The 5,000-nt window shown below is 49.4% G+C and overlaps 1 protein-coding gene across 1 annotated transcript in view; it reads left to right on the forward strand.

The window, feature by feature from the left end:
- The window catches only part of rtn4rl1b (reticulon 4 receptor-like 1b), a 108,519-nt gene that overhangs the window by 13,145 nt on the left and 90,374 nt on the right, over positions 1-5,000 (forward strand). The gene's annotated exons all lie outside the window — the stretch shown is intronic.

Raw genomic sequence — 5,000 nt, forward strand, 5'->3', positions numbered from 1 at the left:
AATCCAAAACTTGCCAGGCCTTTAGTCACCGTTGCTGAGAGAAAACGAACTCTCGCTGAGACTGAGACTGGGATCGTAGGCTGAATACTTGATTAGATCAGAAAAGGAGGCACAAACCCCTGCATTAACTCTGCTCAGAGTGGCTAATACACACTTATGAAATGTCTCATAGCACGCCTGATAGTCTGAAATGTGTCTTTCCACTTTCTTTGCCAACAGGATCCAATTTAAAATTCTGAAGGAGGCCGGCGTTTTAGCGTACAACAGGTGTGACTCCGAGGCCTAAAAAGCTAGCGAGCTTTGAACTGCTCTCCATTCCCACTGACAGCTTGCACCAGTGTGCAGCTGTTGACAGTGCTACAGAACACCCTGATCTCCAGTCAGACAGCCGGAGTGCGAGAGAGAAGAGCTGTCCGGCACATAGCGGAGCGTGAGCACACAGGGACCGTCTCCGGTCTGCACCTAGTCATAGCCTCCGTTACACACTCTCACACCCCCAAGGGAGTGGGGGGGGCTCCATGTGACAACGAGACCTACAACTGTCTAACAGCCACAACGCTCTGTCATGATCACACATGATGACCTGAAGAGAGAACGAGAGCAAGAAATATTATATTATATTATATTATATATACACTGCCTGGCCAAAAAAAAGGTCACCACCTGGATTTAACTAAGCAAATAGGTAAGAGCCTCCCATTGGATAATTACTGCATGGGTGATTATGTTTCAGCTGGCAACAAGTTATTTAACTCTAACTGACGCAGTGAGTAGCTTCTCATTGGTTAAACAACCATGTCGAAAGACACATCCTGTGGTCATGGAAAAGATGTTAATCTGTTTCAGAAGGGTCAAATTATTGGCATACAACAAGCAGAAAAAACATCTAAGGAGATTGCTGAAACTACTAAAATCAGGATAAGAACTGTCCAACATATTATTAAAAAGTGGAAGGACAGTGGGGAAACATCATCTACGAGGAAGGAATGTGGTGGGAAAAAAATCTTGAATGATCGTGATCAGCGATCACTTAAATGTGTGGTGAAATCAACAGTAGAACTCAGGGATATGTTTACTGCTGAAAGTAAGAGCATTTCCACATGCACAATGCGAAGGGAACTCAAGGGATTGGGACTAAGCTGTGTAGCTTTAAGAATGTCAGTGATGCTAACCGGCAAAAACGGCTTCAATTTGCTAGGGTGCATAAAGATTGAACTCTTGAGTAATGGAACAAGGTCATGTGGTCTGATGTGTCCAGATTTACCCTGTTCCAGAGTGATGGGCGCATCAGGGTAAGAAGAGAGCACTGCCCCCTACTGCCCCCCTACCGCACTGTGGGGGCAGTGCTATGATCTGGGGTTGCTGCAGTTGGTCAGGTCTAGGTTCAGCAACATTATGTGCCCAAAGAATGAGGTCAGCTGACTACCTGAATAAACTGAACGACCAGGTTATTCCATCAATGTGTTTTTTTCCCTGATGGCACAGGCATATTCCAAGATGACAATGCCAGGATTCATCGGGCTCAAATTGTGAAAGAGTGGTTCAGGGAGCATGAGACATCATTTTCACCTGAACTCCGCTGAGAATATTTGTGATGTGCTGGAGAAGACTTTTCGGTCCAAATCTCCGATCATCAATAAAAGATCTTGGGGGGAAAATTAATGCAACTCTGGACAGAAATAAATGTTGTGACATTGCAGAAGCTTGTGGAAACGATGCCACAGCGAATGCGTGCCGTAATCAAAGCTAAAGGCGGTCCAACAAAATATTAGAGTGTGTGACCTTTTTTTTGGCCAGGCAGTATAGAGAGAGAGAGAGCGAGAGAGACGGAGGGAGAGGGAGAGAGAGAGAGCGAGAGACAGAGGGAGAAGGAGCGGGAGAGAGAGAGAGAGAGAGGGAGGGAGTGAGTGAGTGTGTTACCCAGACCCACATATCTGGATGTGTTCTGTGTGACCCAGAACAACAATGACCGACTTTCCAGGTCTTTCTGCTGTTTGCCTCCTCGCAGAGACGTCGGTTCAGCCGATGTGTCCCAGTCTCCAGCAGCATGGGCGCGTCACTTATTTAGAAGAGTAAAACAACCGCAGAGAGAGGGCCAGTGGGTGTGGGATCCACCCGTTTATCCCCCTCACCCCCTCCTCAGGCAGATGTGCGTTACGTCTCACCCCTCCTGTTCCCATCTGTTCTCATTCACCCCTCTCTGAGGCACAGTTCACTAAGGAGCCAGGCAGAAATACAGATGGCTTTAGCCGTGAGAGAGAGAGAGGGAGAGAGAGGAAAGAGGAGAACGAGAGAGACTAGGGGAGAAGGATGAATTGGGAGAGGGAGAGAGCGATAGACAGAGAAAGAGGAAAAACAGCATGAAGAGGAAAGAAGATCAAATGGAGGCAGAGAGTACCTTTGTGATGTATACTCAGTTATGGTTACAGGGATGTAGCGGAGGGCCAGAGGGAGAGACAGAGAGCGCAGGTACAAGAATAGCCATTAAGGTATGTCAGCGCTGTAGTTGAGAGAGGTGGTTTCCTGTGTCCTGCCGCTCACCGCTCAGCCCTCTGCCACGCCCTCCCACCCCCCACATCCCTGGCAAACACTCTTCCCCCCGATCGGGTGGAGCCTGGCCAATCCGGCCATTGTTTTCTGCCTGCAGTCCAGTGGCTCTGTGTATGGCCTCGCTTGATAATGGGTCAGCTTAGCTTGGACCACTAAGCCGGACCACAGACACTCTGTGAGAATGTGGCTGGACCAGAGGCATGCTGGGACCAGACAAAGGTTGCGTGACAACAGTAGATATGATTGCAGTGCAGCATAGGGCAATGGAGGAGGGTGACAATGGAACAAGAGAAGGCACATAAGTGCTTCCTGCAGGTTCAGCCAGAGCGGGTTGGACATACAGGAAGAGTGGTGACCCTCCAGAGCAGTGAAGGGGCTCTGTGCTAGGAGCCTCCACAATGTTCCGGATTGTTTCTAAGCTTTCTACGGTTTCAGAAAGACCTGTGATTGGTTGTTTTATTACAGTATGGTTTCAGAAATGCCTGTAGTTGGTTGTTTTCTTGCAGTATGGTTTCAGAAAGGCCTGTGGTTGGTTGTTATCTTGCAGTATGGTTTCAGAAAGGCCTGTGGTTGGTTGTTTTCTTGCAGTATGGTTTCAGAAAGGCCTGTGGTTGGTTGTTATCTTGCAGTATGGTTTCAGAAAGGCCTGTGGTTGGTTGTTTTCTTGCAGTATGGTTTCAGAAAGGCCTGTGGTTGGTTGTTTTCTTGCAGTATGGTTTCAGAAAGGCCCGTGGTTGGGTTGTTTTTCACATCAATTAAAAGGCCCCTTCCAGTCAAAGTAGCTTATTCCTGAGCTTTTGAATAAACTATGTGGCCCAGACTTTATGCTAATAAACAGAGGTCTGGTTTTAAGACTATCATTAAGCAAACAAAGCAAAGTCAACCTTAGTCGGTTATTTTTCTCTCGCTCCCTCTCTTTCTCTCTCTCACACGCCCTGTCTCTCTCCATTTCCCTCTCTTCCAGACACTCATTTGCTGTACCCCGCCTGGTTAGGCCATGGCAGGGTAAATAACAACTTCGAATGAAACGGGGCTCAGCAGAACACAGCCGAGAGCCGTGTTTTCTTCCCTCGAGTGCTTTCCAGACCAAGGTTCTGTCTAAAAAGGTTTCGTTATTTAAGCAGGTCCTCGCGCGCTCTCTGCCTCTAGGGTTTGAGGAGCGATGCGCCACAACTCCGCACAGAGAAGAGAGATGAACGCATCGGTTCCTAACGAAAAACCCACAGCCGCTGCGTCTCCCGGGGAGGCCTAGGTTAGAGGAAGTGGTGGTGGCGAAAGTGTGACCTCAAAACTGTGAGGAAAGTCAGGAGGCGCTATCTCGCACAAGCGCTTGAGAAGTTAAGACAGATTGGTCCATTACTGTTTTCCGATACAGTCTATTTTGCCGTTTGCTAATGACTATAGTCTGTCAAGCAAGTTGGTCCAAATTTCAGCCACCTCGCATGCCAGCTAGCAGCTCTCTCGGAGGCGCTAAATTTAGATGATGATGGATGCTGATATGGCAGCATTTGGTCTGAATGTTAATGGCCCCCCAGAGGACGTATTCCACTTTCCACTTCTCCACTCAGAGCAAGTTTCACACACTGCTGATGACCCCCAAACTCCCAGATCAGCCAGACCCCCAAACTCCCAGATCCCCAAATTCTCCATGCAGATTTATTTGGTGCTAAAATGGGGGGTGGGGGTTGTTAACACCCCCAGTTAATGGCACAAACTGGGAGAGAGGGAAAACATAGTCACGCTTTACAACAGGCCGACTGTGCGCTTCGGAAGAGGGCCAGAGAAATGATCTCTCTGATTGGTCAGTAGGCCCTTGGCCCGAGGGCAGTGGCAGATGCAGCGGGGCAGGTACAGAGGCTGCTTGGCCTGGCTTGCATGCCTCCCTGGGCCCCTCGTCGCCCGTCTGTGGGACCCCATCCCCATCGCAGACTGCCAGCGGTGTTGGGGAGCACTCCCCCAGCTCTAACAGCTGCCAGCATTTATATCCAACACAATGCCTTATCTCACCCGCGGCGCACGCCGGGCGGCCTGTCCGGCGTCCGGCCTGGCCTGGCGTTTGGGGCACTGTTTGGAGGACTGCACCAGCCAGCTGCTTTCACAGACCCACTTTCGGGCGCTGTGACAGGGTGCGTTAGCGGTGAATCACAGATCGTGAAAATGTCACATGTGGGTATGAGGTCTCCCCCTTCTGCTAGTTGGTTCCGGTCTGATGTGTAATGCGTGTAGACTGAGGTTTGGGCCTAAACTGCTCACGCAACTGTTGGAAAAAGCTGGCACTTCGACTCAACCGGCATGGTGCCTGTCGTGGAGGATGGCCAATTAATTTTTGCCTTGAAGAGGGGTCACTGAGTCGCACAGATGACTCAGGAAAGGCACGAGACACATCTGGTGCGTTCAGAACAGGTGGTGATTTGAAATGACAGGCAGCAAAATATACAGCACAGATATGT

This window comes from Electrophorus electricus, chromosome 17 (genome assembly GCF_041902795.1).
Source record: "Electrophorus electricus isolate QZ-2024a chromosome 17, ASM4190279v1, whole genome shotgun sequence".
Lineage (NCBI taxonomy): Eukaryota > Metazoa > Chordata > Actinopteri > Gymnotiformes > Gymnotidae > Electrophorus > Electrophorus electricus.